At 38.5% G+C, this 11770-nt stretch overlaps 1 pseudogene; it reads left to right on the top strand.

Annotated features, from left to right (window-relative positions):
• Window positions 1-11001, top strand: part of LOC118020551 — a 28152-nt pseudogene extending 17151 nt beyond the window's left edge.
• The last annotated feature ends 769 nt before the right edge of the window (window positions 11002-11770 follow it).

Genomic DNA, 11770 nt, shown 5'->3' with positions numbered 1-11770 from the left:
GCATAGCCAGAGGAATGTTGAAAAAGAAAAGCAAAGCTGGCAGCATCACAATTCCGGACTTCAAGCTCTATTACAAAGTTGTCATCATCAAGACAGTATGGTACTGGCACAAAAACAGACACATAGATCAATGGAACAGAATAGAGAGCCCAGAAATGGACCCTCAACTCTATGGTCAACTCATCTTTGACAAAGCAGGAAAGAATGTCCAATGGAAAAAAGACAGTCTCTTCAACAAATGGTGTTGGGAAAATCGGTCACATGCAGAAGAATGAAACTGGACCATTTCCTTACACCACACACAAAAATAGACTCCAAATGGTTGAAAGACCTCAATGTGAGACAGGAGTCCATCAACATCCTAAAGGAGAACACAGGCAGCAACCTCTTCTACCTCAGCCGCAGCAACTTCTTCCTAGAAACATCGCCAAAGGCAAGGTAAGCAAGGGCAAAAATGAACTATTGGGACCTCATCAAGATAAAAAGCTTTTGCACAGCAAAAGAAACAGTCAACAAAACCAAAAGACAACCGACAGAATGGGAGAAGATATTTGCAAATGACATATCAGATAAAGGGCTAGTGTCCAAAATCTACAAAGAACTCATCAAACTCAACACCCAAAGAACAAATGATCCAATCAAGAAATGGGCAGAAGACATGAACAGACATTTTTCCAAAAAAGACATCCAAATGGCCAACAGACACATGAAAAAGTGCTCAACATCGCTCGGCATCAGGGAAATCCAAATCAAAACCTCAATGAGATATCACCTGACACCAGTCAGAATGGCTAAAATTAACAAGTCAGGAAATGACAGATGTTGGCGGGGATGCGGAGAAAGGGGAACCCTCCTACACTGCTGGTGGGACTGCAAGCTGGTGCAGCCACTCTGGAAAACAGTATGGAGGTTCTTCAAAAAGTTGAAAGTAGAGCTACCATACAATCCAGCAATTGCACTACTGGGTATTTACCCCAAAGATACAAATGTAGGGATCTAAAGGGGTACGTGCACCCTGATGTTTATAGCAGCAATGTCCACAATAGCCAAACTGTGGAAAGAGCCAAGATGTCCATCGACAGATGAATGGATAAAGAAGATGTGGTGTATATATATACAATGGAATATTATGCAGCCATCAAAAAGAATGAAATCTTGCCATTTGCAATGACATGGATGAAACTGGAGGGTATTATGCTGAGCGAAATAAGTCAATCAGAGAAAGACATGTATCATATGACCTCACTGATATGAGGAATTCTTAATCTCAGGAAACAAACTGAGGGTTGCTGGAGTGGGGGGTGGGGTGGGAGGGATGGGGTGGCTGGGTGATAGACACTGGGGAGGGTATGTGCTATGGTGAGCACTATGAATTGTGCAAGACTGTTGAATCACAGATCTGTACCTCTGAAGCAAATAATACATTATATGTTAAAAAAAAAAAAAAAGAAGATAGCAGGAGGGGAAGAATGAAGGGGGGGGGAATTGGAGAGGGAGACGAACCATGAGAGACTATGGACTCTGAAAAACAAATTGAGGATTCTAGAGGAGAGGGGGGTGGGAGGATGGGTTAGCCTGGTGATGGGTATTAAAGAGGGCACATTCTGCATGGAGCACTGGGTGTTATGCACAAACAATGAATCATGGAACACTTCATCTAGAACTAATGATGTAATGTATGGGGATTAACATAAGAATAAAAATAAAAATAAAAATAAAAAAAATTTAAAAAAAACTAATGATGTAATGTATAGTGATTAACATAATAAAAAAAATCAAATAACATTAAAAAAAATCAGGAACCAAACACATTATAAGAAAACAAAAAAACCCATATAGACCAAGAATCCTTGTGCAAAGAGATGCAAAAATCTTTAATACTAGGAAATAGAACCCAGCAATATATGAAAAAGATGCATTATATCCAAGTGAGGTTTGTACCAGGAATATAAGGCTTGATAAACTTTCAAAAATCAATCAGCACATTAAAAGAATCATATACCATGATCAAGTGGGATTCATTCCTGGAATACAAGGATGGTATAACATATGCAAATCAATAAATGTGATATATCATATTAATTATATGATCACCTCAATAGATGCAGAAAAAGCATCTGACAAAATTCAGCATCCATTCTTTTTAAAAACTCTTAACAAACTGAGTATAGAAGGAAGGAATGTATCTCAGCATAATAAAAGCCATATATGACAAGTCCACAGCTAACATCATACTCAATTCTGAAAGGTTAAAAACTTTTCCTCTAAGACCAGGAACAAGAAAAGAATGCCCACTCTCACTACTCCTATTCAACACAGTACTGGAAGTTCTAGCCAGAGCAATCAGGCAAAAAAAAAAAAAAAAAAAAAATATATATATATATATATATATATAAAAGGCATCAATATCAAAAAGGAAAAAGCAAAATTGTCCCTTTACAGAAGACTTATAGAAAATCCTAATGACTCAACCAAAACTGTTAGATCTAATCAGTGAATTCAGTAAAGTTACAGAATACAAAATCAACATGCACAAATCAGTAGCATTTCTTTTTTTTTTTTTAATTAGCATATAATGTATTATTTGTTTCAGGGGTACAGATCAGTAGCATTTCTATACACTAACAACAAATTATCTGAAAAAGAAATAATCCCATAACAATAGCATTAAAAACCGTAACATATTTAGGGATAAATTTAACCAAAAAGGTAAAAGATCTGTACACTGATAACCATCAGACATTGAGGAAAGAAACTGAAGACATGAATCACAGACCTGTACCTCTGAAACAAATAATACATTATATGTTAAAAAAAAAAGAAGAAGATAGTAGGAAGGGTAAAATGAAGGGGGGGAAATTAGAGGGGGAGACGAACCATGAGAGACTATGGACTCTGAGAAACAAACTGAGGGTTCTAGAGGGGAGGGGAGTGGGAGGATGGGTTAGCCTGGTGATGGGTATTAAAGAGGGCACGTTCTGCATGGAGCACTGGCTGTTATACGCAAACAATGAATCATGGAACACTACATCAAAAACTAATGATGTAATGTATGGGGATTAACATAACAATAAAAAATTTAAAAAAAACTAATGATGTAATGTATGGTGATTAACATAATAAAATAAAATTTAAAAAAAGAAATTGAAGATCCAAATAAATGGAAATATATCCTGTGGTTCATGGATTGGAAGAATTATTGTTGCAATGTCTATATTATCCAAAGTCATCTACAGATTCAGTACAATCCCTAACAAGATTCCAATGGCATGTTTTACAGAAATATAAAAAAAAAATCCTAAAATTTGCATGGTACCACAGAAAGACTCTGAATAGCCAAAGCAATCCTAAGAAAGAAAAAAAGCTGAGGCATCATACTGATTTCAAACTATATTACAAAGTTAAAATAATCAAAAGAGTATGGGAGTCTGGTTCAAGGTGGTGATATAGGAAGATCCTGAACTCACCTCCTTACATGGACACACTGAGTCTACAGCTATATATGGAACAATTTCTGAAAGAAAGGAAAAGGAAAAGAAAGGGAAAGGAAGAAAAGAGAAAAACAAACTGGTGGTGCAACCCTTTCACATTGAGCAAAAAAGAGAGAAAACAAACCCTTCCACACTGAGCAAACATCAGAGAAGGTATTAAAAGTCTGAGGCACAATCTCACCATAAACTCCACCCCTGGCAGAGTGAACCAAAGTTGAAAAGGAACTCAAAACCCAGAGCTTCTCCCTGAGGACTGAAGGGAACAAAGGAGGTTGGTGGATGCAATCTCTGTGGTCTCTTCCGCCTAGCTCCAGCTTGCTGGGATCTTACAGAAAGGAGCTTATACCCTTTTTTGGTGCCCTGATTTTTATAGCTGCTGCCAAGGAAGAACTTTACATTGCCCGGCCCTAGGGACCCAGTGCAGCTTATGCTTATGGGTCCAACAGGACTGTAACTGAATGGAGAAAGGGTTCTTAAACAGCTACCACCCCAGGACACAGCAAGAAGAAACAGACCCAGGAGATGTTTAATTTATCCATCACAGCTTCAGTCTTATGGGCAGGCTTCTATCTGAAAACACGCCCATGGGCTGACAGTAAAACCTTTCCTGACACCTTGGAGGGTGGGTGCTATCTCCACATTCTCATTCCATTGCACTCCAGAACACCAATTTTGCATCTGGTGTTTGTGGCTGCAGTCCAGGAGATACTCCTTGATCACCAGGCTCTGGTGGCCAGGGGTCTGGTATTCCTGGTTTCTCAGGACTGTAACAGTTGAAGAGACAGTTCTTGGCAGGCTACTATTCCCAAGGCACAGCATGGAGAGCAGAGTGAAACACATCCCCAATCTTTCTGAGAAGTCTACTTGCTAGTCCTAGAGCTTTGGCCTTAGGGGAAGGTTTCAAGATTGGCACACACCTAGAGCCTACATAGGTGCTCTCAGGGAATGCAGATCAGGGGACACCATCTTTGCCTTCCTCTGCCTCTCTCCAATTCATCAGTTCCTCATGGAAAGTTGCTTGTACACTTCTTTGAAGCCCCATTTTTAGAAACTGCTTCCCAGGAGACGACTACTGATCACCTGGCTCTCAGAACCAGCAGGGCTTATGTTTGTGGTCCTACAGGACTGTATACATTTGCATACTTTAACAGCTGTTGACTGAAGGTCTGGCTTCTAGTCAGCCTAAATATAGGTGCTGACTGAAATCCCCCTCCTTTGGGACACTGACTGGTCTTAGTATACCTTCAACTACTAGGGGCTACTAAAAATTAAATAGGCTGCTTGTACAATCACAAAGGTTTGAGAGTCAACTAAGAACTAGGGCAGAGAGTTGAACAATAAGGTTTATCTTATACATAAGACCAATTCTTCAAGACTGGGAGATGTGGCTGTTTCCTCTAACTCATGGAAACCAATACAGATAATAAAGCAAAATAAAGAAACAGAGAAATATGTTTCAAATAAAAGAATAAGACAACACCTCAGAAAAGTGAAGGAGTCCAGCACCATTATACCAGCCTTATGAGGAATGTGAAAGGGTCTTCTTTAAGCTGAAACAAAAGGATGCTAATTAACAATAGGAATTCACACATAAAAGTATGAATCTCACTGGTAAAGGAAAATATATAGTAAGGGTAGTGCACCTATCACTTATAAAACTAATATGAGGTTAAAAGATAAAAGTAATAAAAATAATTGTAAATATAATACTTAGTTTGGGATACACAAATAAAAAGGTATAAAATGTGACATCAGAGACAACTTACCATAAGTTTCATGGTAATCACCAAGCAAAAACCTATAGTAGATGTGCAAAGATAGTAAGAAATGAATCTACGCATATCACTAAAGAAAGTCATTAAGTCACAAGGGAAAAGAACAGGAGAAGAAAATAGAAACAGGAACTATAGAATAGCTGGAAAACAATTAACAAAATGGCAATAGGTACATACCTATCAATAATTACTTTAAATATAAATGGACTAAATTCCCCACTCAAAGACACAGAATGAATGGATTAAAAAAAAAAAAAGGAGACCCATCTATATACTGCCCACAAGAAACTCAATTTAGACATAAGGCCACACATAGACTGAAAGGGAAGGAATGGAAAAAGATATTCCATGAAAATGGAAGCCAAAAGAAAGCTGAGGTAGCTATATTTATATCGGCAAAATACTTTATAACAAAGACCAATAATAAAAAAGGGCATCACCTATTGATAAATGGGTCAACCCAACAAGAGGATACAACGTTTGTAAACAATTATGCACCCAACATAGAAGCACCTAAATATACAAAGTAAGTATTAACAGACCTAAAGGGAGAAATAGAGGAGCAATGCAATAAAGTAGGGGACTTTAATATACTACTTACATTCCTAGAAAGATCATCCAGACAGAAAATAAAGAAACACTGGCTTTAAACAACACTTTAAATGAGATGAACTTAAGAAATACATAAAGAACATTCTACCCCAAAGCACCAGAACACATATTCTTCTAATGTGCACATGGACAGTCTCCAGGGTAGTCATATATTAGGTCACAAAACAAGTCTTAACAAATTTAAGACGACAGAAATGATCAAGCATCTTTTCTGACCACAATGATATGAAGCTAGAAACCAATTACTAGGAGAAAATGGGAAAAATTCACAAATATGTGGAGACTAAACAACATGCTACTGAACAAGAATGGGTCAATGAAGAAATCAAAAGCAAAATAAAGAAAATACCTTAAGGCAAACAAGAAGAGAAATATAGCACACCAAAATACATGGGAGCAGCAACAGCGGTTCTAAGACGTAAGTTAACAGCAATAAATGCCTACCTCAAGAAACTCAGAAAAAGAACAAAGCCCAAAGTTAATAGGAGGAAGGAAATAACAAAGAGCAGAAATAAATGCAAGAGAGACTAAACAGACAATAGAAAAGATTAAACCAAGAGCTGCTTCTTTGAAAAGATAAACAAAAAGATAAACAAAATTGACAAAACTTCAGCTAGATTCACTATGAAAAAACAAGGGGAGAAGGCTCAAATAAAATTAGAAATGAAAGAGGAGACATTACAGCTAATACCACAGAAATACAAAGGATCATAAGAGATCACTATGAACAATTATATGCCAACAAACTGAACAAAGAAAAAATGATTAAATTCCTAGAACCACACCCCCAAGATGAATCATAAAGAAAATAGAAAATCTGAACAGGGCGCCTGGGTGGCTCAGTTGGTTAAGCAACTGCCTTCGGCTCAGGTCATGATCCTGGAGTCCCTGGATCGAGTCCCGCATCGGGCTCCCTGCTTGGCAGGGAGTCTGTTTTGCCCTCTGACCCTATCCCCTCTCATGTGTTCTCTCTCATTCTCTCTCTCTCAAATAAATAAATAAAATCTTAAAAAAAAAAAAAAAGAAAAAAAAAGAAAATCTGAACAGATAGATCACTGCTAAGGAGATTGAATCAATCATTTTAAAACTCCCTACTTACAAAAGTCTAGGATCAGAGAGTCTCGGACCAGAGAGCTTCACTGGTGAATTCTACCAAATATTCAAAAAAGAATTAAGACCACTCACTCCTCCTCAAACTTTTCCAAAAAACAGAAGAGCAGTGGACACTTCCAAACTCATTTTACACAGTCAGCATTACCATGATACCAAAACCAGACAAGGATATCACAAGGAAAGAAAGTACAGGTCAGTATCTCTGATGGACACAGATGCAAAAATCCTCAACAAAGTATCAGCAAACCAAATTCAACAATACATTAAAAATATCATATACCATGATCATGGGGAATTTATTCCAGACATGCAAGGATGGTTCAACATCTGCAAATCAATAAATGTGATAGGGGCACCTGGGTGGCTCAGATGGTTAAGCGTCTGCCTTCAACTCAGGTCATGATCCCAGGGTCCTGGGATTGGGCCCCGCATCGGGCTCCCTGCTCGAGTGGGGAGTCTGCTTCTCCCTCTCCCTTTGCCATTCTCTCCACTTGTGCTCTCTGGCTCTATCTCTCTGTCAAATAAATAAATAAAATCTTTAAAATAAATAAATAAATAAATAAATAAATAAATAAATAAATAAATATGATAGACCACACTGACAAAATCCAGGACAAAAATCATATAATCATCTCAATAGATACAGAAAAGCATTTGACAAAATTCAACATCCATTTATGATAAAAACTCTCAATAATCTGGATATAGAGGGAACATACCTCAACATAACAAAGGCCATCAATGACAAGTCCAGAGCCAATGTCATACTCAGTGGTAAAAAGCTTTTCTTCTAAGATCAGAAACAAAACAAAGTGCCCATTTTCTTCACTTTTATTCAACATAGTATCAGAAGTCATAGCCAGAGCAGTCAGGCAAGAAAAAAGAAATAAAAAGCATCCAAATTGAAAAGGAAATAAAACTGTCACTATTTAGATGACATGGTACTATATAAAATACCCTGAAAGACTCCACCAAAAACCTGTTAGAACTTATCAGCAAATTCAGTAAAGTTGAAGGGTATAAAATAAATATATAAAACTCAGTTGTGTTTTTATACACAAATACAATATCTGAAAGAGCAATCATGAAACCAATCTATTTTATAATTGCATTAAAGAGAATAAAACATCTAGGAATAAATTTAATCAAGGAGATGAAAAACATGTACATGGAGTTAGAGTTACATATAGTTGTATGTAGTTATAAGACATTGATGAAAGAAATTAAAGATGACACAAATGAATGGAAAGAACTTCTATGTTCATGGATTGAAGGAATTGATATTTTTTTAAATGTCCATACTACCCAAAGCAATCCAGATTCAATGTAATTCTTTTAAAAAATCTTGTGGGTTTTGTTGTGTTTTGTTTTGTTTTTTTACAGAACTAGAACAAACAACCCTAAAGTTTGTATGGAGCCACAGAAGATACTGAATAGCCAAAGCAATCTTGAGAAAGAAGAACAAAGCTGGAAGCATCGTGTTCACTAATTTCAAACTATATTATAAAGGTACAGTAATCAAAACAGTATGGTATTGTCATAGAAACAGACACACAGAACAATGGAACAGAGCAGAGCCCAGAAATAAACCCATACACAGACAATTAATTTATGACAAAGGAGCCAAGAATATACAATGGGAAAAGGATAGACTTCAATAAATGGTGTAGGAAAACTGGACAGCCACATGCAAAGGAATGAAACTGGACCACTATCTTATACCATATACAAAAATTAACTCAAATGGATTAAGCACTTAAATGTAAGACATGAAACCATAAAACTCCTAGAAGAAAACAGGTTGTAAGCTCCTTGGCACTGGTCTTGATAAATTTTTGGATTTGACACCAAAAGCAACAAAAGCAAAAATAAACAGATACGCGGCGCCTGGGCGGCTCAATTAGTTGGGCGTCCAACTCTTGATTTCGACTGAGGTCAAGATCTCAGTGTGGTGAGGTCAAGACCCCCATCGGTCTCTGTGCTCAGTGGGGAGTCTGCTTCTCTCTCTCCCTCTGCCCCTTCCCCTGCTCATGCATGAATGTGCAGGCTCTCTCTTTCTAAAATAAATAAATCTTTAAATAAAATAAACAGGTGGGACTGCATTAAACTAAAAAGCTTCTGCACAGCAAAGGTAACCATTAACAAAATGAAAAGGTAACCTGTTGAATGGGAAAAAATATTTATAAAGTATGTATCTGATAAGGGAATTAAGATCCAAAATATTTAAGGATTCACAGGACTTACTAAAACAATCTCATTAAAAAATAGGCAGAAAATCTGAATAGACTCTTTCTAAAGAAGACATATAGATGGCCAACAGGTACATGAGAAGCTACTCAACATCACTCATCATCGAGGAAATGTAAATTGAAACCACAGTGAGGTATCATCTCACACCAGTTAGAATGGCTATTATCAAAAAGACAAGAAACAACAAGCATTGGCAAGGATGTAGAGAAAAGAGAATGCTTGTGTACTTTGGTGAAAATGTAAAGGAGTTCCTTCAAAAAATTCAAAATAGAATAACCATACACACCAGCAATCCCACTTCTGGTGATTAAGCCAAAGAAAATAAAAACACTAACTCAAAAAGAATCTGTACCTCAATGTTCATTGCAGCATTATTTACAATAACTAAGATATGAATCCATCACCTCCACCTTCTGCCCCACACTGGCTGTGGGCACCAGGGTCTCACGTTCCATCACTGGGAGGCCCTTGTGGTGTGGAAGGCTGCAGTGTCAGGCCCCAATGGGGACTTGGGCATGCCAGTGAAGGCAGGCAATGAAGGTGGGGATGTCAGCTTCAGGGAAGCAGAATATGCTGCCATCAACTCCATGTTGGACTAGATCAACTCCTGTCTAGAACACCTGGAGGAGAAGAATGACCACGTCCACACCCACCTCCAGGAGCTGCTTGAGTACAACCAGTAGACACACCTTGTGTTCCAGCAGCAGCTCGGGGAGGCCCCTAGTGCCAATCCCTAGACTCTGAGAGCCCCCAACCAGCCCCAACCCTGCTCCCTGGGCAAGGCTCTGGCCTGGGGACTCACCACCTGGCTTAGATACCTTCTCAAGGGCTGGCCTACAGGTGCCCTGGTGGGTCTGCCTGCCTGGGCCACCCTTCTGGTACTCCCCTTGGCATGCTTGGGCCAGTCCCAACCACCCGGCATCCCTTCCTGGGGTCAGGTATGGGCCTGAGACCCACCTACCTTGCCTGCCTGCCCAAATGTGGGGCACTCCCCACTCTACCCAGGCCTGGAGCGTCCACATTAAATGGGTCTCCAACAACAATAAAAACAACAACAAAACAAAAACTAAGATATAGAAATGACTTAAGTGCTCATCAGTGGATGAATGGGTAAAGAAAATGTGGCATATATGTACAATGGACTATTATTAAGTTATAAAAAAGAAGGAAATACTGCTATCTGTGATAAGGTGGATAAAACTTGAGGGCATTATGCTAGGGGAAGTAAGTCAGACAGGGAAAGAAAAATACTATGTGATTTCACGTATATGTGGAATCTAAAAAAACCAAACTCATATTAATAAGGAAAATCTGTGTCCTAAGACGGCCGACCGAGCCAATGAGAGAGTCCCAGTCTTTGCCCTGGGGCTCTTCCGGGTTCTTCTCCCTGCTCTGCTTCGCACACGCGCCAAAAGTGCCAAGTATGTGGAAGCAGAAGTGTATAAATTGCCCCCTTTGTTTGTGCTCAGGGCTCAGACCTTTGGAGACCACTCTCCTCTGAGCCTGCTGGCATTAAATAAACCTCCTATCCTCCAAGACCTCCGAGCGCCACTTGGTTCTTCCATGGGGTGATCCAGTCCAGGTTCCATAAAAACATAAACAGAACAGATTTTTGGTTGCCAGAAGCAGGAGTTAGGGGCTGGGAGAAATGGGTGAAGGTGGTTAAAAGGTACAAACTTCCAGTAAGATAAATAAATTCTGGAGATGTGATGCATAGCATGGTGACTATAGTTACGAATACCACATTGTAAACCTCAAAGTTGCTGAGAGTAGATACTCAAAGTTCTTATCACACACACAAAAATTATAACGCTATGAGCTGATGGATGTGTTAATTACACTTATTGTGGTAATCTTTCTGCAATAGATGTATACTAAAGCATTGTGTTGTATACCTTAAACTTACAAAATGTTATATGTCAATTACATCTCTGGGAGGGGGGAAATCAATCAATACAATTTACCATATTTACCACATACAGAAGGAAATCATAGAATCATCTCAATAGATGCAGAAAGCAATACTCATTTATGACAAATACTCTCAGCAAACTAGGAATCCTAGGGGAACTACGTCAACCTGATAAATGACATCTAGGAAAAACCTATAAGCAACATCATATTTAATGGGGAAAGACTTATGCATTCCCCTAAAATCAGGGGAAGGCAAGGACACATACTCTCACCATTTTTATTAAAAATAGGCCTACACACACAAAAAAATAAAGGTCTACATACTGGGTTGGAAAACATTAAACTGTTATTACTTGCAGACGACAGATCATATACACAGAAAATCCTAAGGAATACACAAATGAGTTACTACAACTAATTAAGTGAATTTAATAAGGTCCAGGATGTAAGATCAGTATACAAAAATCAATTGTATTTTTTTTTAAAGATTTTATTTATTTATTTGAGAGAGAGAGAATGAGAGAGAGCACATGAGAGGGGGGAGGGTCAGAGGGAGAAGCAGACTCCCTGCCGAGCAGGGAGCCTGATGCGGGACTCGATCCAGGGACTCCAGGA

Source organism: Mirounga leonina, unplaced genomic scaffold (genome assembly GCF_011800145.1).
Source record: "Mirounga leonina isolate KUSES-001 unplaced genomic scaffold, KU_Mleo_1.0 Mir_174, whole genome shotgun sequence".
Classification (NCBI taxonomy): domain Eukaryota; kingdom Metazoa; phylum Chordata; class Mammalia; order Carnivora; family Phocidae; genus Mirounga; species Mirounga leonina.
Note: the sequence above shows the minus strand (reverse complement) of the source record. Positions and strands in the feature narration are given on the sequence as shown.